This window comes from Opisthocomus hoazin, chromosome 7 (assembly GCF_030867145.1).
Source record: "Opisthocomus hoazin isolate bOpiHoa1 chromosome 7, bOpiHoa1.hap1, whole genome shotgun sequence".
Classification (NCBI taxonomy): domain Eukaryota; kingdom Metazoa; phylum Chordata; class Aves; order Opisthocomiformes; family Opisthocomidae; genus Opisthocomus; species Opisthocomus hoazin.
The window spans coordinates 10240447-10261404 of NC_134420.1; the positions used below are offsets into that span (position 1 = coordinate 10240447).

Genomic DNA, 20958 nt, shown 5'->3' on the forward strand with positions numbered 1-20958 from the left:
TAGTCTTGATTCTGGGCTGTGGTTTTCGCTTACATAATATTTTTTATTACATATTTAGATTTAGTGCCACTTTTGTGTGACTGGCAATGTTTTCTTGTCACTCTCTTCTGAATAGGACTTGAACCCCAGCTTGCTTCATGCTGTCATTAATATTAATGACCACATCCCTGCTGTGTGAGTGAAATCAGAATAGCTGAAGTTAATAGGCAGAACGCGTACAAAATTGTCTGAAAAGGCTCCAAATAAAGCTGCCTGCCTCCATTTGTATGTATGTGCATGTGAGCACTCCCTGTTTATTTAAAGCTGCTACTGTTGGAAAGAAAGAAAAATTGAGTTACCTGGGGAGGGGAATAATACTGAGATAAATTTACTTATTTCACTCATGAGTTCCTGCTTATTTCAAAGTAAGTTCTCACTTTTCTGATGTACTCTTACACTTTAAAGTTGCCTGTAACTGTTGCCCATGAAAACTTGAGTTAAGTGACTGCTTTCCGGTAAATGATCAGTGAGGTTGATGGAGAACATGAATCTGTAAATCCTTGCTCTGTCACGGTGCTGCTTTTCAATGCTCCTCATTTTTCTGTGTGTTTATTTGGCTTCATTATTCTTCTCAGGCCTTATTTCCTATCTCATAAATTCTTGATAAATTTTCCTCCTCCTGATTTGTGGATTGATTTTTTTGAAAATACCTCTTAATATTCAGAATGTGGGTTTTACTGATTGTTTCCTTTGGAAAAGATTGCAGAGAAAGTTGAATCTACTGTGAGTAGGGGATTCAATTCTCACCTTTTGCCCCCTCCTTAAAGGCTTAGACTAATGTCTACAGCCCTTGGTAGGAGCAATATGCTTCATGAGGAGTGGACAGCAAACCCTGTAGAGTTTTAGATTCTTTTAGTTCAGTATTCCAAAAAAGGATCACTGCTGTCTGAAATGTAGCTTCTCAAATGTAGCTGAACTGATGATTCAATCCAAGTAACAAACATTGGCCCAGCCGCTGACAGGTTTAACTTGACAAGTGCAGTGACTTCTGCAGTTATTCACAGTTCCTCTAGCTTCCTTAGTTCTGGCCTGCATTTCCATAATTCATGGAAAACACGTGATGTATAAATGAAGATGTCATATATCTCACAGGTCTACTTCTTGCCTCTGTGTTGTGGTTATGCACCTGATACAAAAGGCGCTGACACATCTTTGTTCCGTCCAGGATGAAATGGGCTGTCCTCCGTAGCAACATAACTTTTACGAGAAAGGGACTTTTACACATCTTCCTTCACTGTTGTGTTTTTTGGGGAAGTATTCTCTGAAAAGCATGAATACATGCAAGTTTTACTATCTCTTTAATACAACTTGTAACTCCTGCAATCTTCCCGTTTACTTGTGGGAAATGAGCACAAGTGCTCTGAGGTGCCCTTTTTGCTGCTAGACTGAAAGCCACTAGAAGTGATTTTCATAGTCCTCTGTGTTTGATTTCTATGTAGACATTTTTATTATTTAGGGGGTGAGTCTTTGTGTAGAATCAAGGACAGAAATGAGTGCACTGTATGTAGGCACAGCCCACCAACTTTAAAATTAGAGACATTCCTACTGAACATAGCAGCGTTTAGACAATGGCTGATCTGTAAGACCAGCAAGAGAGTTTGTTCTTTCTGTTCTCTTATGTGGCAGAATGGGGAACATCTTTTTACTGGTCAGAACATCTCATAGGGAATATCGTAGCAAATTCAGCTGTGCATAGCAATTTCACAAGTAGAACGGTGTGGCAGTAACCTGCAGAAATTCAGAATAAGACAGGAAAAATATTTTATGCCTAACTATCCTACTAAATTTACCTATGCAAGAAGCCAGAGCAATGAAGTAACCTTCTTCTTCAGTGCAAAAGAAGGCAGAAGTGGTTTCAAAGCAAACAGCATTAATGATCTAAAAATATTCATCAGATGGAAATGTCTATAAAGCTTCTTTTTGTGAGTACTCACAATTATCCAACCCTGCAGAAACAAGAGAAGCTCATTATGTATTATTGTAGTGAGCTATGTTTAGAGAACAATTTATCACAATGGTAGTTGTCTATTTTAAGATTAACTCACTGCCATATCCGGTTTCACAACTAAAAATGAAACACAACAGGTAGAAGGCAACTAGTTGTCTCTGAGATGCTGTTGTTAGTGATGTCCTCCTCTGTAGACAGTTAAATAATGGATCAGGTATGACTTGTTCCGAACACCGGCAATAGTGATGTATGTCTGGTCTCCCAAGTTGTTACTAAAAGGCTGCAGCAGCAGTGAATGCCATCTGAGGAAGACTAGAAGCATTTTTAACAAGGTAGTTACAGAGGCAATTTTTTTCCCGATTTAACTGTTCTTCAGCTGAAGGTAAAATTAAAATGCTTCCTATTTATTTCTCTACTTACGAGAAGAAAACATGTTTTTTTCACTAAATGAATAGCAGGCAGCAGGAGGATGTGTAGACTGTAATCTCCACCACAGTGGCACGTAGCCCTTTGTGCCAGTTGTTGTTGTATCCTAGACAGTAATGGTTTGGTCTGACCTTTTATTTGTAGCAACAAATTTCAAGTGTCTAAAATATATTGAGAGAGGTGAAAGAAACCAAATTGTTCGTGCTTTTAGTGGTAGCTAACAGTTTAATATCTTCTTTTAGCCCAGATTCCGATTTCCAGCTCTACAGTATTACCTCCTCTGATGGGTAATATTAGTGCTCTGTCTTTAGCCTTCTCCAGGGCAGGGCCATGAGGCCCAGTTGTAACCAAGGGGATGAAATCTGTTAACCATAAACATAAACCATGTTGCTAGTTATGTCCCTTGTATAGCCCCTACCCATCTGGACATTAGGTCCAGGAACAGAGAGTTTGGTCTCTAGGTAATTATCAATGTTAAACAATAACGGTAAAGGGGGATTTTTAATAGGAATAGCATTACTATGGTTGCAGGTGTGTTTGTGGTTTTTATCTATTGTCTAAATTAACTGAAACAAAAAGTCCTATGTTTCCCACCTGAAATGTTAGCAGTCGCCTAGAGCCAGTCAAGGCGACCTAGCTACAGCGACATAGTTACAGTGACCTAGCTACGGGACAAGAGCCAGAAGAGGACTGCGCATGTGCAGAAGCTGGGGTCAACCAGCGGACACTGTGATGAAGAGAATGAGCCTTCATCTTGGGACCCCTGACGACCACCACTAGGAGGCACTGCGCAAGTGCGGGTGGGAGGAGTGTATGAAAATGAACTAATTTTATTATGAAAGGGATAAGTTATGTAACCTAATAAATATGTATATTTTTATCTATATAAACTATACGGAAAAGGTATGAGGTATGCACATTCGGTGGAATTATCCCCCGTACATCCAGCGCTGCAATAAAGAATGCCTGCCTTTTAACACTACATTGGTGTTACGAGGTTTTATTCCCGGATTTTTGGTGACACAGTCAGTTCCCTATTGCAAGTAACTTGTGCATTGAAGATGGTGAACTCCTGCCTTTCAGGATGATATTTGTTATGCGATACAACTGACTGTGTCACGAGCAATTTTGCAATCAGGAGCTTGCGGCCCCAGTTCCAGTACGTAACGTGGAAGTTACAGCATGCACTGTCTGCCAGGCGGCCGCTGTGAGGGGAGGTTGGGGCTGCCCTGTGCCAGACATGGCCGGTTCCAGCCGGCTCCAGCAGCCCTGCTGCAGGGCACAGCCTGGCCCCTCAGCCCTGGGCGGTGGTGCCTTGCGGAGAACATTTTAAGAAAGGGCAAAGCACCGCATGGCACTGAGCGATGAGGAGAAAAATGTGAGAAGCAGCTCTGTGACACCAAGGTTGGAGGAGATGGAGGGGAGGATGTGCTCCGGGCATCCGAGCAGGGTTTCCCCTGCGCCCCGGGGAGGAGACCACGCTGCAGCAGGTGTTGTCTGAAGAAAAGAGTGGCCCATGGGGAGGACCTGCGCTGGATCAGGTTTATCCTGAAGAACCGCAGCCTGGGAGAGGGCCCACTCTGGAGCAGGGGACTGTTTTGGACTGACAGCAACTCCTCATTTTCCATCCCTCTGTGCCGCTCAGGGGATGGAGGTAGAGCTGGGAATGAAGGAGTGAAGCTGACCCCAGGAAAATGGGGAGGTAGAGGAAAGGGGTTTCGTGTTTTGTCTTTGTTTCTCACTATCCAACTCTATTTTAATTGGCCATAAATTACATTTCCCCCAGGTCAAGTCCGTTTTGCCTGTGATGGTAACTTTTAAGTGATCTCCCTGCCCTGATCTTGGCCCACAAGCTTTCTCATCTTATTTTCTCTCGCTGTCCAGTTAAGGAAGGAGAGTGAGGGAGCAGCTGGGTGGGCGTCTGGCAGCTGGCCAGTGCCAACCCACCACAGATGTGCAGGTGGAAAATTGCTTTATGTAAGATTAGTCATCCTTTGCTTTAACCTGAGATTGCGTTATTATTTTTTGACCGTTTTAATATGTAAGAATATTTCAGTTAAAGCCATCTCACTGCAAATGCCTAAACTTTAAAACTTTCCTTGTTAATTGTACTCAGTCCTGGGTGCTGAGTGCCAGAAGTCAACTGATATTCACAAAATCTGGCGGAGTGGTGGATGAGAAAGGAGAGTCCACAGGTTTTAGACTTACACACAGGCATTTTCTTGAAATAAAATACAGGCAAATATTACCATAGCCCTAGGTAGTGAAGAAGAGCTTAAAAATTACACAGCAGAGAGAGGGAATAATGGGTAAGAATCAAGAAACAAACATATGGCTGGAAAGTGAGAAACTTAAACTATGAGGAGCCAATGTGAAAAGTTTCCAAATATCCCTGAATCTTGCCATTGCTGTCATACTTGGTGTGTGAGTTTCCAGAACCTCACTGACAGAATAAATGCTGCAGACAATTGGAAAGTGCTTGTGCCCTGGTTCTTCAATTTTGCACTTTTTTGGACATGACGGACCATATCCATATGAGTCAGTGAGATAAAGATGTTCCAGCATATCTACAGAGGAACTAGAGAAATAACACCAACACATCATTCCAGCTATATTGTCATAAATGGTTACTTAGAGGGAGAGAAGAAACAAATTCATGCTATTTATTGGAAAAAAAAAACAGTATAAAGAGAAAGCACTGAGGGATCATTAGGTCATGTCATACTGTGAAGGAAAGCTAGAAACTGAGCTGTCTTCATATGTTCAGCATTTGGCAGATAATCATTCTGTAATTCTGTGGTTCTTTAGACAGCAGGAAAGTCGTTGTATCTTGGTTCCTTTTGCCTTTTATTTGTATGGATCTCTGCTAAGGAGACTCCTTTAAATCATACTGATTCATGAAGCACTTAAGTCCAGTGGTCACACTGATGCTGTATGTCAGCTATACAGAGATGGATTTAAACCTCTAATGCAGTGTTTTCCTGAATTCAGAACACAGTCTCAAGCCACTCTCAAAATGTGGGGTGAGAATATCTGGCAGCAATGTGGTTTTCTGATCCAAATGCTCGATCAGAGTCTGTAACCTGAATTTTCTGGAATCATTTGAACATCTTTGTCTATTTCCATTGTAACTCTTTAATTTTTTCTTTGCCCTGCTCAATCCAGATGGTATTAAAATAATTTTGTGCTTTATTATTTAAACACAGTAATTGCATGGCATATAATTTATAAATATTGTCTTATATGTATAGTTTTGCATCTATATCAGAAAGGTATCTAAAAATAAACATGAATTGTTTATCCCTATTTTTACAGATGGCATCAAACATTTGTAGAATAAATGTTGATCGTCACTGCTTGCTGAGTGTGTGACAGAGCTGGAGGGAGCACGAACTGAGATCTGATTCCTAACCCTAGGCCTGTTCCTAGAGCTGTTCATCTGTAAGTCCAAATCTGCTCTATTTTGTATGGTTTATTTTGCTTGCAGCAGAGTGGAATTCTTGTTTAAAATAATTTCTCATTATGGATGTTGAGAGGGTGTACAGATGTGCAGGAGAATAGCATTTGAATATAAAAATAATTTTTGCAAATTGGAGTAGTAATTTTAAAATTAGTATTAATTTTGATAATAGCATGTGCAAGATGCCGTGAATGAAAGTACTACAGCACAAAAAAGGATAGGAAAATAAATTGATTAGTAGCAGTTCTTCAGGAAAGGATTTTGGTGTTACAGTGGTTTTTAAATTAAATGCAACCCTACAATTATTGCAAGAAGGACAGGAGCCATGCTGGGCTGTATTTGAAAATGACTATAGCTTAGATGATGTATAAAATCATGTCTCTGCTTTGCACAGTATTAGTAAGGCCGCAGTTAGATCTAGATTAGTGTATTTGAAGCAAAATATGAACCATCGGAAGAGAGCTAAAGAGCAAGCAATAAAAGGTTAGAAATCCAGACAAGACATCTTAGACCTCAATGACTTGGGATTATTCAGCAGAAGGACATAATTTGTTCTCCATGTGTATGATTGACAGAACAAGAATTATACAACATAAATTGCAGTGAGACAGATGCAGGTAAAAATTAACAACTTTCTCATTGTAAGACTGCAAAGCAATTTTTTGAATCTTAGTTCTCAGAGGTTTTAAAGTCAGGATAGATAAATACGGGTTAGGAAGGACTTGGATATGACCCATATTTGCCTTGAAATGGGGCTGAGACATAAATGAATTAGAATCATAGAATCATAGGTTGGAAAAGACCTCTAAGATCATCAAGTCAAGGGACTTCAGGGCACTGGGGTGACTGGTTGAGGGATCAGGGGCACAGGTAGTGTTTTCCTCCATCCCATCAGTGGCAGGGAACAGCACTGAAAGGGGCAGGAAAATTCACCTGATTAACAAATGGCTCAGGGACTGGTGCCATCGGTCAAATTTTGGCTTCTTTGGTCACGGGGAGGTGTACACAGCACTGGGCCTGCTAGTGACAGGCGGAGTGCAGCTGTCTCAAAGGGGAAAAAGGATTCTTGGCCACGAGCTGGAAGGGCTCATTGAGAGGGCTTTAAACTAGGTTTGAAGGGGGAAGGGGACATCGCCCAGCTCACTAGGGATGAGCCCAGGCTTGGCGTGCCAGGGTCAGGGGTGAGATTGACAGCCCAGCTCAAATGTGTCTATACCAATGCATGTAGCATGGGCAATAAACAGGAGGAGCTGGAAGCCATTATACAGCAGGACGGCTACAACTTGGTCGCCATCACAGAAATGTGGTGGGACAACTTGCATGACTGGCATGCTGTCATGGATGGCTACAGACTCTTTAGGAGAGACAGGCCAACAAGGAGAGGTGGTGGAGTTGCTCTATATGTGAAGGAGCAACTGGAATGCATTGAGCTTGGCCTGGGGGCAAATGAGGAATGAGCTGAGAGCTTGTGGGTTAGAATTAAGGGACAGGCTCACATGGGTGACATTACGGTGGGTGCGTACTACAGGCCACCTGACCAGGAGGAGGAGGTTGATGAGGTCTTCTATAGGCAGCTGCAAGCAGCCTCACAATCACAGGCCCTGGTTCTGGTGGGGGACTTCAACCACCCTGACATCAGCTAGGAAGACCATACAGCTAGGCAGGTGCAATCCAGGAGGTTCCTACAGAGCATCGATGATAACTTTCTGATGCAAGTGGTGGAGGAACCAACAAGGAAAGGCGCTCTGCTGGACTTTGTATTAACAAACAAGGAGGGACTGGTGGAGGATGTGAAGGTTGGAGGTAGACTTGGCTGCAGTGATCATGAGATGGTCGAGTTCAGGATCCTGCATGGAGGAAGCAGGGCGATAAGCAGGATCAAAACCTTGGACCTCAGGAGGGCTAACTTTGGCCTCTTCAGGGAGCTACTGGGAGGAATCCCGTGGGCCAAGGCTCTCGAAGGCAGGGGGCTCCAAGAGTGCTGGTCGCTGTCGGGGCGATTGGCTAAGTCCTGCCCCGAGGGTTGCTGTCCTGGAGAAGCGGCGGAAGAATGCAGCCGACTCAACGTGAGTGATAAGCAAGCTTCGTTTATTACAGTTTGGTTACACAATTTATAGAGTGATTAATTAGCTACTACATATTGCAAAGTTAGAGCTCATTATTGGCTAGCCAGCTAATTGTCAACTCCGCCCATACTCCCTCATTCTTCTCCAGCTGCAACCTGTTTTTCACATTCTTGCTAACCGCAGAGTTGATTTGTTAAATTCCTTGTTCTGTCAAGGACACCGTGTGCTAAGCTTAAAATGGATTTTCTACAACAAGCAATTCGGTCGAGCCTTGCCATCCCCCCCACACTTCCCCCTTTTTCTTTTTAAATTGCGATAGGGCTCCTAATAGATGAGAATTTGGTAAAAATACACAAAGGTCAATAGGGAGGTCGGGGTCACGACGGTGAACGAAACGTGAGGCAATCTGGTCAGCAATTTGAGAGAGGATACGCTGCTGTTCCGACGTAAGTTGCACCGGTGTAGTTGGGTCTGTCCCACGTAGTAACGGTCGAAGGCTGTCCAACTGTGCGTTGGATATTCCGACGACAGGACGGATCCATTGGATGTCTCCCATCAGCCTTTGGGCGTCATGCAGTGTCTTGATTGACGTGTTGAGTTGTAGTTTTTGTGGTTGAATCTGAGAGTCAGCAATCTTCCAGCCTAGGTATAGCCATGGCGCTTTCGTTTGAATTTTTTCAACAGCTATTATTAAGCCATTCTCTCTCAGTGTCGTATGTAATAGCTGAACTTGTTCGGCGCTGAACTCCGACTCCTGCGCGAGCAGGATATCATCCATATAATGGTAAACTAACGTGTGTGGCCATAATTTCCTTAAGGGTTGTAGTGCATTGTCCACGTACAACTGGCACAGCGTGGGACTATTCTTCATTCCTTGTGGTAATACTGTCCATTCAAAACGCTGTGCTGGCGCCTCTTTGTTAACAGAGGGCAAAGTAAACGCGAAGCGTTGCATATCTTGCTCGTGTAATGCAATAGTAAAAAAGCAATCTTTTAAGTCCACTATCAACAGTCTCCAATGCTCTGGTAACATAGCGGGGTTAGGTAGTCCTGGCTGCAGCGCTCCCATCGATTGCATTTGAGGGTTAACTGCCCTTAAGTCATGTACTAGCCTAAATTTTCCAGATTTTTTCTTGATCACAAAAATTGGGGTATTCCAAGGGCTTGTCGATAAACGCAGATGTTTTTGGTCTAGTTGTTCTTGCACTATTTGATGAGCGGCGGCGAGGCTTTCCTGCTTTAACGGCCACTGCTCGACCCACACTGGTTCGTTCGTTATCCACTGCAATGGGATCGGGAAAGCCCAGGTTGCAGTGACCGTTACTGAAAAACCTTCTCGGTGGTTAGCACTACTCCCAATTGGTCAAGAACATCTCTTCCAATTAGACCATTCACTCCAGTCGGGAGGGGCATGATAGTGACTGGCACGGTCGCACGTCTGTCGTCTATGATTATCAAAATACGGTCCACGCTCCGTTGTACCGGAGTGTATCCTCCCACTCCTTCAACTCCTCGCTCCATTGGTTTCGTAGGCCATGTTTTAGGCCAGACCCCTTCTTCTATAATAGTTAAGTCAGCACCTGTATCCAACAGCAGCGAGAGGTGGATCTGTTGACCCCGGGCCTCTAGCGTAGCCATCGTAGTCGGTCGACGGTTCATAGACATGGTCAGAAATACTCCTGCTCCCGTTGAGCCAAATCCTCGGTCCTCCCGGGGGGTGGTGATTTCCAGGGAAATACCCGCAGTCAGGTGCGGCAGCGGTACCAATTGGGCAATTTTGCTGCCTGTTGGAATATGTATTGGCGGAAACGATGTCTGGACAATGATGCTAATAGTCCCGGTAAAATCGGCGTCAATGAGTCTTGGGATGACCGTCAAACCTTTTAGGCTTGTTGACGAGCGGCCGAGTAATAACGTTTCACATGCTTGTTTATTAATAATCACTGGTCCCTTTACATTGCTTGGTACTCGTTGGGGTCTTTGATCCAATAGGGTGACAGTTACTGCCGTTGCCAGATCCATCCCGAGGCTGCCGGCTGCAGCTGGTTGTAACTGGCTGCTGATGTCGCTGTGGGCGTTTATAAGTTGGCAGTCACTTGCTGCACTGCTGGAGCTGCTACTTGTGTCGGGGCGCGACGGCTCGACGCGCTCATCCGTCCGTTTCCCGACTTGAGACATATCTCAGTATTGTGATTGTTCGTACGGCAGTTCTCACACCACACCCTGGTGGCTTGACAATTACGTCTCATATGTCCTTCTCGCCCACATCGGTAATACTTAAAGTTTCGTGGCGGCTTCGGTCGTGCCTCTGCAGCATTAACTCGAAGGGGTTGCAGAGCGGCGAACACTTGCTGTTGGAATTGCTGTTGGGCTGTGAAGGCCTGTTGTTGGGCTTGAAGGATATCGCTTCCTAACTGTTTCATAGCCTCGACCAACATAGCTTGTGGTCCTACCGGTACCCTACTCATTCTATCCAACATCAGTTCTACTGTGGCATCAGCGGGTAAAGAACTTATGATGTTTCTGGTTTGAGTATTCGAATTCTGAATAACACACTGCCTTAGCAAAGCTGCCCTCATCCACTCCGGTACATCTGACTGTTCTATGGCACTAGTGAGGCGATCAATAAAGCGAGCAAAAGTTTCCTCCCTTCCTTGCTTAATGCCCATATAGGACGGCGAGGGCTGTGCGGTTTTAACGTGTTCAAGAGCAGCTCTAGCCGTACGCATAGCCTCCAAGCATCGCTGCGGCCCCATCTGCAATTGTGCCCTGATAGTGACAAAAGGACCCGCCCCCATCAGTTGTTCTACTGTTACACCTCGCAGCGGATCGCCCTGCTCCCGCGGCGTTTGAGCGGACGCTTCACAATATCGCTGCCAATGGGCCTGCCACAACAATAACTGCGACTGAGTCATAATCATTCGCATAATAACCTTAATATCCTCAGGACAAAGCACAGCACCCCCCCATATATAATTCAACATCTGCTTAGATGGCTCGCCGTGCAAACCTGATTCATTCACCGTGTTCCGTAACTGTGACAATTTCCAGCCTAACGGAGCATGATTACCATGATAATCCCCATGCGCATCTTCTTCAAACGCTACCGGAAAGGCCAAGGGGAGAAATTCCCCTGCCTCAGACGCTTCGTCTGCCACCTTCCTCCAATTAATACCCATCGGTCTCCTACAGGTCCCACTATCCTTTCCCGTTCCTTTATTCCCTTGCTCCCCCTTTCCTTGCTCCATCCCTTGCTGCTCCACCTTCCGCCCTATCCCTAACTCCTTTTCTTCCTCAGCCTCTTGATTGTTACTAGACCCCTCCATCGTCACCTTCACTTTTTCCCAGCACGGAGGCTCCGGGACCTTACTCGTGCTAAATAACCAGGCATTGTCTCCAGGGGGTGCCGTGGTTCCACTAGAAAACAAGGAACATCCCGCCTCCGGCGGGGGGGCTGACGGCTCTACCTTTTCCAACTTCTGAGTAACAACGGCCGCAAGGTTTTTCTCAACTTTATACCTCTTAATGCAATTGATAACCTCCCGCCACGGCTTCATTAACTTTTTACCTATCTTGTCATCATCAATCACCATATCCCATAACACGTCTCCAAAATCCCTCCACTCCTTCTCCTCAAATAACGAATCTGGAGTCTTAAAAAACCCCTTGAGCTTACCGGTTGCCACTAGTCCCGCTAGCTGTTTAATACAACCAAGCTCTACTCCCCGCTTTTCTAAAAAGCGCTGTAATAACTCTAGGGCTACTTCCTTATCCATACCTTTAACAATAAGCCTTTATCCTTTAACAACAATTAAAAACATATACCTGCCGAAGCGATATCCTTGCAGCCCTTAACCTGTAGCCCTTGCGGTGGCGAGCGTACGCAAAATCACGTAGTCAGGCTCCTAAGTCGACACACCACAGCGCAGTGTTCGGTCGCTTCTGCCCCCTGGTCGCTGCTCCCAGTGCCCCGCTCCTTGCCGCTGCTCCAGGTCCCTGTTCGGGCGCCAAATGTCGGGGCGATCGGCTAAGTCCTGCCCCGAGGGTTGCTGTCCTGGAGAAGCGGCGGAAGAATGCAGCCGACTCAATGTGAGTGATAAGCAAGCTTCATTTATTACAGTTTGGTTACACAATTTATAGAGTGATTAATTAGCTACTACATATTGCAAAGTTAGAGCTCATTATTGGCTAGCCAGCTAATTGTCAACTCCGCCCATACTCCCTCATTCTTCTCCAGCTGCAACCTGTTTTTCACATTCTTGCTAACCGCAGAGTTGATTTGTTAAATTCCTTGTTCTGTCAAGGACACCGTGTGCTAAGCTTAAAATGGATTTTCTACAACAAGCAATTCGGTCGAGCCTTGCCATCCCCCCCACAGGTCGCTGTTTAAACGTCACTTCCTCCATGCTCAGGAGCGGTGCATCCCCCTGAGAAAGAAATAGAACAAAGGAGGCAGGAGACCTGCATGGTTGAACAAGGAGCTTCTAGCAGAGATCAGGTGGAAGAGAAGGGTCCATGGAATGTGGAAAGAGGGGCAGGCCACTTGGGAAGAGTATAGGAATGTGGTCAGAGCGTGCAGGGATGCAACGAGGAAGGCCAAAGCCCACCTGGAACTGAAGCTGGCAAGGGATGTCAAAAACAACAAGAAGGGCTTCTTCAACTACATCAGCAGCAAAAGGAAGGCTAGGGACAATGTGGGGCCGCTGCTGAATGAGGTGGGTGTCCTGGTGACGGAGGATGCAGAGAAGGCAGAGCTACTGAATGCCTTCTTTGCTTCAGTCTTCAGTGCTAAGACTGGCTCTCAGGAATCCCAGGCCCCGGAGGTAAGAGAGGAAGCCTACAGAGAGGATGACTTTCCCTTGGTCGAGGAGGACTGTGTGAGGGATCGCTTAAGCGATCTGGATGCCCACAAATCCATGGGCCCCGATGGAATGCACCCACGAGTGCTGAGGGAGCTGGCAGATGTCATTGCTGAGCCACTCTCCATCATCTTTGAGACGTCCTGGAGTGCAGGAGAGGTGCCCGAGGACTGGAGAAAGGCCAATGTCACTCCAATCTTCAAAAAGGGCAAGAAGGAGGACCCAGGAAACTACAGGCCGGTCAGCCGCACCTCCATCCCAGGAAAGGTGATGGAGCAGCTTATCCTGGAGGTCATCAGCAAGCAAGTGGAGGAAAATAAGGTTATCAGGAGTAGTCAGCATGGATTCACCAAAGGGAAATCATGCCTGACCAATCTGATAGCTTTCTGCGATGACATGACTGGCTGGGTAGATGAGGGGAGAGCCATGGATGTTGTCTACCTAGACTTCAGCAAGGCTTTTGACATGGTCTCCCATAACATCCTCCTAGGGAAGCTCAGGAAGTGTAGGCTGGATGAGTGGTCGGTGAGGTGGATTGAGAACTGGCTGAGTGGCAGAACTCAGAGGGTTGTCATCAGAGGTGCTGAGTCTATTTGGAGGCCGGTAACTAGTGGTGTCCCCCAGGGATCAGTACTTGGCCCAGTCTTGTTTAACTTCTTCATCAACGACCTGGATGAAGAGTTAGAATGTACCCTCAGCAAGTTTGCTGATGGCACCAAACTGGGAGGTGTGGTAGATACACCAGAAGGCTATGCTGCCATTCAGCGTGACCTGGACAGGCTGGAAAGTTGGGCAGAGAGGAACCTGATGAGGTTCAACACGGGCAAATGCAGGGTCGTGCACCTGGGGAGGAACAACCCCATGCATCAGTACAGGCTTGGAGTGGACCTGCTGGAGAGCAGCTCTGCGGAGAAGGACCTGGGTGTCCTAGTGGACGACAGGTTGACCATGAGCCAGCAGTGTGCCCTGGCTGCCAAGAAGGCCAATGGGATCCTGGGGTGCATTAGGAAGAGTGTGGCCAGTAGGTCGATGGAGGTTATCCTTCCCCTCTACACTGCCGCAGGGAGGCCTCATCTGGAGTACTGTGTCCAGTTCTGGGCTCCCCACTTGAAGAAAGATGAGGAGCTACTGGAGAGAGTCCAGTGGAGGGCTACGAGGATGATGAGGGGACTGGAGCATCTCTCCTATGAGGAGAGGCTGAGGGAGCTGGGCTTGTTCAGCCTGAAGAAGAGAAGGCTGTGAGGGGACCTTATAAATGCTTACAAATATCTGAAGTGTGGGTGTCAGGAGGATGGGGCCAAACTCTTTTCAGTGGTTCCCAGCGACAGGACAAGGGGCAATGGGCACAAACTGAAGCACAGGAAGTTCCGTCTGAACATGAGGAAGAACCTTTTCACTCTGAGGGTGAGGGAGCAGTGGAACAGGCTGCCCAGGGAGGTTGTGGAGTCTCCTTCTCTGGAGATATTCAAGACCCGCCTGGACAAGGTCCTGTGCAGCCTGCTGTAGGTGACCCTGCTTCGGCAGGAGGGTTGGACTAGATGACAAACAGAGGTCCCTTCCAACCCCTACCATTCTGTGATTCTGTGATTCTGTGAAGTCCAACCATCCACCCAACACCACCATTCCTGCTAAACTATATCTTGAAGTGCCACATCTACACGTTTTTTAAACACCTCCAGGGATGGTGACTCAACCACCTCGCTGGGCAGCCTATTCCAATGCCTGACCACTCTTGGAATAGAGTTCTTCTCAAGACCTTTTTCAGATGTATTTTATATGACTGCAAAATTCAGTGGGAGTTCCACTGAAAAGTAGCAACTGTCAGTAACCCTTGAACAGAAAAAGATCCACCATGTTTGTTATTTTCAGTAGCTTTGTCACCACATGTATGAAACTCCCCAGTGATCATTTCTTTACTTCCAGTTTACTGGATGACAGAGAAATAGTTAACCTTTATAGCCAGTAATACTTCACAGTGACACGAAACTGCAAAAATATTGTCACTTCTATTGCTAAAATGACTAAACAGCTTGCTTTTTTTCCTCAGGCAAAAGCAAACGGATTTAAAAGACGGCAAACAAGTGTCAAATAATTCTGTTTCATCATTAAAAAAAGATTCAAAGATAACAATATTGATATGGAAACAAAAATTGAATTTCACATCCAACTTCTTACTCTTGAGAGCATGCTTAATATAGGGTTAACTTAAAATAATTGAAAATAATAAAGTATTTGCATAATTCTATTCTGGAGATTGTTGATGTTCAGTCTGTTGAAATCTCCTGGAACACATCAATACAATGGTTTGTGAACCTGCTATTCCCGATTTTACCAACTTAGTCGACAGTAAATCTCATTAATACTACCACTAAGTACTAGAAATATTGTCTGATGCATTTTCAGATTAATTATGCTTGTGGCAATCTTTTCTTTAGAAGAGGAGGTAATTCATTCAAACAGTAGCAATTCTTTCTGAATTCCCTTCAAGTGTCATTATGATGGAATGTAATTTTGGGAATAATGCAAATGTAAGTTTCATTAGCTGGAAGCGATTTTTTTTTAATGAGGTATTCTCTAACATATACTGCATTTTCTACCACTGGCACAGTAAAGTAATACAGAGACAATGAATATGGATAAATTTAGTATTGGTGTAATTCAACTGAACCTAAAGATATATTTGGGTAGATGCTGTATTTTATTTATGCAGATAAAATACAAACTCAAAATAGATTATTTGCGCCAAATTGTGCCTTATACGGGTTCAGTATCTAGTCTTACTTTTGTTATAGGTGTGATCTCTCTGCTTGTTGTAAACAGGGAGAGCTCGATGTTGTATTTCAGGAAGCAGAAAGGACAGTTCAATGACACATGCGATCTAAGGCAAAACTTATCTGGCTGCCAGGAGGCTGAAAAAGAGGGAACTGGTAGCCCTACCAATAGCTGTAATTTTCGGAAGCATCATGCCCGTATGCAGGAATTTTTCCTGTTATTCCCTATTGTGGAAGACTAGCACCCTCTTCTTTGCCACATGTCGTGCAATCTTGTTTTTCCTACTAACTAGGGGATTTATGTGACTATATAAACAGAAATAAGTTAGCTTCATTGTGAATGTGTGTTTCACTGGTTTTCAACTGGTAAATCATATCCACAGGTGGTGTGAGTTGTGGTATTCTATGCAAGACTCATTTGGGATGGACAGAACTATGTCATGGGTATATTATCTTGAGTTCTTCTCTGGCGTTGCCGAGTCTCTGCTGGGAGGTGGAATTGTCAGTGGCCTGTAAGGAGGCAACTGGAGGTAAATAATATAATTAGTAATAAGTTAGTAATAGGGTCAGGGATTCAGCGATTCAACCTGCGAATGAAGCGTTGAAGGAAGCAATGAGCTGAGTTGTGCAGAGTTTGTAGTGCAGACCTGTCACTCAAGTAAGGGGGGAAGAAGAGGAGGAAAAGATACAAAGATAGTAAGGGACAGGTTTTAAAAAAACAAGAAAAATAAATTATCAATAGCAAATGTCTATAAGAAGGGTAGTTTTCTCTGGCCTCTGCAGAGCTATGTTCTACTATTTAATAGATGCTTTGTTCTTACAGACTTTCTTTTACACACAGCCTCAGCTTTACAGATAAAGCAAGGAAATCAGGAAGACAAACATACTTTTTTGCAGAATGGTCAGTCCAGTGGAAAATACCAAGCAAAGAAGCTATTAAAGTAAAGATATTCCATATTAAGATTCCTATAGGTATCTTGAACATATAGAATAGAAGCTGTAGAGAAATGGTAGCCATTTAAAAATATTCCTTATCTGGACTTTTCTAAGCATAATAAAATAAGCAGGGAAGGCAAAGAAATACTATTGGACAAATCTAGGCCAAATACTTAACCAGTATGAATCCCTGCTCACTTTTCCTCTCTGTCATTATGGGATTATGTTTTCAATATGACCCTTTGGAGAATTCTTTTATACCTGTTGCAAGTTACTCTGGTCAAAATGCTCCAATCTCACACCTCAAAAAACATTGGGGAGGAGAGGGTACAAAAAGCAATGTATAGCCAGATTTCATATCACAATCATAAAGGCTGCCTTTTTAAAGCTTTTTTTTGCTACATAGTGCTGTGTAATAACTAAGTTATCACTAACTACCTTTTATAAGTGTCTGACTTTTGAGTGTTTAAACTTGTGCCTTCATCTATTACCATTAGTTTATAATTTGTATTTTATTTTGAGATTTTTATGAACACTATATATCAATATTGTAACAACCTAGACTGAGATTTTTAAGCAGATAAATCAGTTGAAAATCTGTGTTACTTCTCCCGTCCCTGAATTTTACTGTCATTCAGACAGAACCATGTTTTGACTATAGGATTTTTGAAAGTATAAATCTTCTGTAAGTAGGCAGAGTTCAAGAATTTTGTTTTCTGACAGTAAGCTTTATGAAAGAAAAGCCATCTTGCATTCAGGGAGGAAGAGGTTCCTGAGCTGTAGAGAAGCTGGAGAGTTTTCCAATTGTATGTCTTGCTTTCATAGGGACTACAAACAAGACACAGAATACGTGTTTTAAGCATCCAGCCAAATAGTGGATTTGTGCTCATTTCCTCTTCTGAAACTTGCCCAAAACCCCTGGAAAAAGGTAACTGTGAAGAATGATGACTGTATCACATATTTGAAATATATATTTACATCACTTGTTCACAGAGACTGCAGAACCTTTTACATGGTAAATACTTTTTAATCTTAGCACTGTGTTTATCAGAGACCCTGATCTCCAGTCCTGTGTGAACACTGCTCATCTGCATAGCTGAGCTGGACTGTAACCCTCTAGGAATATTTCCCTTGATTTCTTGGTTTGGGGCCCTGGTGTATGACTTCCTTTGTACAACTCAAGTTCCTCTGAAGTCGTTTGAGAGAAAAGACAGGATAAAGCCAATGAGTTGCGACTACCCTATTCTGTCTCCAGCAGTTCTGGTTCAAGAGCCCCCTTGGCTACTAGTGCTGCTGCCTAGAAGTTGCCTCTTATGTGCCCTCTGCTTTGGCAGGCATCTGCCAAAATCTCTTTGCTTGGATGCTGCACTCTCTTTGGGAAATAGGGTATGCCAACTCCTCTCTGGTAAAAGACTTCATTGCTAATAACAGGAAGGGTCAGAACTGATATCGTTCCCTTTCATCCCATCAGACTCTCTAATTAATCAGTATACTGTGTCAGATTTGCAACGGATATTAAGTGAATTCTCTGACTTGTGTTATTGGTGTTTCAACCTCAGTACCATCTGGGTGTCATCTAAGGGATTTTATATCTTCACCAATAACTATGAGATAGTTAACCAAGTTTTCTTGCTGAGACTATAACTTCTTTACCAACATTTTAAAATATCTTTTCTGCATCTGGACCAAGTATGAATAATCAGTGACTTACTAATTTGCTTCTCTAGAACTTGATTTAATCTAAACTGCTTTCTTGAAAATAAATCTAGTAGAACAGATACACTTTTCCTAAAAGCAAGAGACGGTATTCTTTTATTGAAGCTGAGATAGTTCAATGGTGTCTTCTGATGCGAGTCTTTGAATCCCCGAATTTCATAAAAATACCTATGAACTAACATAACAAATTGAACAAATGGAACTTAGGTTGACAATTTGAACTGCTTGCTGCTATATTTAGCAGATCTTACAAGCTAGTTGTGCCATCCAGAAAGGTCAGACACTTTTTACAAATTTTACAGTTATAAAACTAGCTGCAAATTTTAATACTCAACATTTTATAAAATTAAAGCTATGCTAAAATTCAGAGGCTCTCTATATAGCAATTTTCTATATATAATATGCATAGCAGGGACTTGACATGAATATTCTGTACTCAGAAACCTACTTACCCTTTAATAACATATTTTCACCTGCACATGGCTGCCAGTGTTGCTATTTGCAACAGATAACTGGTGTAGGCATCTTAATATACATTGTGTATGTAGTCTTTTTGAATTTCATTTTACCAAACACCTGCATCATCTTTAGTCCAGGTTCAGGATTAAAGGGATCCATGTGACTCAAACAGTTCACAAATGTAGCTGCATTACCATGCTGGCTTTTGGGAGCAGCAAATATCAATTGCTAGGCATATATTTCATTCAGTCTTCACAGAAATTATCAAAAAGAACTACTGCTATTATGAAAAAAATAACGTGAAAATAACAAGCTTGCTCCAGAAGCAGACTTCTCTGGATGCAGCTGGTGATGGGATAAAGGAATAAGGTGCTATTTATGAGTACCTATGGTAAAGTAGCTGTTGTGCTGCTGTAAGACCATCAGGTTCCTTGCTTTTGTAGAATAAAGTGAAACACTACAATTTGGGGAAGATTCTTTAGTGTAGGTTTGGATCTTTTCTGAATTTGGACCAGGAAAAAGGGTTTTCTTCATAATAGGCTGTAAAGCTCTCAAGAATGAGTGGTTAGGTCATTTAAATGATCACTCAAAGTCTTTGCAAGAAAAGTTTTTACTGACAGTTTAGAAAATGTGATCTTACAAAGTTCATTGGCAGGATTTGCTTTATTACTTATCAAATGAATGGAATACAAAATTGAAGGAGGTTTTGAGTGGAAAATGATTGATACAGAGTGAAATAAAAGTGTAAGGGGTAAGGGAGACCCTCCCATTGAGTCACCAGGTTCGGACTGGACCATCTTGCTCTCTAAACTTTTTCTCGGAGAGGATCCTAGGTGCAGCTGGATCCAGAACCAGCCTTAGACCACAATAGTTGATGTCTAAGGAATGTGTTTAGCAGCAGTTTGGGGTGTGCTCACAGTTTAAAGAGAGAGAGAGAGAGTTACAGGAATTTAGCAGCTGTCAATCACTGTTTAACTTAGCATTTACTGAGTGATTAGAAAGAATTTGTTGTTACAATCACAGTAATAGAATATTATGTTTTGAATCGATTCTCACACACACACACACACACACAATCATAAAAATTCCCATCAAGTTCAGTGAAATACTCACTTCAAATCAAGTGATTTCTCAATGGGTGAAGGTTGAGTCTTGACGAGATCAGCCCAAATAGTCTGTGAGTTACTCTGAAAAGTGTCCCACTTGGAGGGAGTTTCTGGGTGCAGCCCGCTGTGGACCAGAAGAGCTCAAAGGGCTTTCCTTGGTACTGCTGTTCATAGCGTCTCAAGATGATTGACTTTAGGCATCAGTAATTTTCCATCCTGGTCACACTCCACATGGTGCAATCCTGATACTTAGACAGAAACTATACAATTCTAGTACCACACAGAATTACAGTTCTGACATTTACCAGGCAGATGCGACTCCAGGCATCAGGAGTTTCAGATGTGGTCAGGAAGCGTCTGATGGGCCCAACTCACTGCTCTTGTACAAAGACCGGGAAAGTGCCAAGTCGTCCCAATTCACTGCACACCAGCTAGCTGTTCTTGCAGTGCAAGCAAGAATACAATGTTGGCTGGTTCTGGGATTGCCAGGTGTGAGCAGGGGGCTGCACCATCACAAAAGCTTATAGGGAGCCATCATTTTGAACATTTATTCAGAACACATATTTAATCCAGTGCAGTTATCAACTTCAAGTCTGACTGTAAGAAGTATGAAATGATTGATGCTGCAAGAAAATATGAGGACTTTCTTTCCAGAAGATGTGTTGTTATACATGTTGGTATGTGTTCTGACACTGAGTGATGAGTTGAAAGCATTGCTGGACATAAAGAAACAAGGCAAAGTAAAGAGCAAACCTTTGCATTTGAATAATGTAGTACTGTAACAGCTAACACTAAGGACGCCTGACTTTTCTGACTGAAAAAAAAGTAATGAAAAGACTAAGCATAAGTTTAAATATTATCAAACTTTCTTCTAAAACCACAGATTGCTTAGTTTGTTTGTTTTAGCTCTCAAGTTTTAAGGGGTCTTACTTAGGTTTGGATCCAAGCTGGGTGTTAAAAATGAGTAGCAAATAGAAAGCACATTTTAAATCTTATGTTCTGTGGTGCACTGTATCTTCCTCACTGTGTCTTTAATATCAAGCTCTGCATCAGTGAGATCTGGCACCATTTGGAAGCCAGTCCCGCTTCCATGGGAGCTAAAGACAAATTTCTTCCTTAATGGAAATGAAACTTGATCTTTTCATAGAGTATTTCATTTTCATATTAAACTT

At 43.4% G+C, this 20958-nt stretch overlaps 1 long non-coding RNA gene across 1 annotated transcript in view; it reads left to right on the forward strand.

Moving 5' to 3' along the window:
* The first annotated feature begins 322 nt into the window (after nt 1-322).
* LOC142361936 (uncharacterized) overlaps nt 323-20958 on the forward strand; it is a 57262-nt gene continuing 36626 nt past the window's right edge. Inside the window, exons 1-2 of the long non-coding RNA XR_012764533.1 lie at nt 323-404; nt 5729-5854. This is a non-coding gene — a long non-coding RNA (uncharacterized LOC142361936). The remainder of the gene's footprint in view (nt 405-5728; nt 5855-20958) is intronic.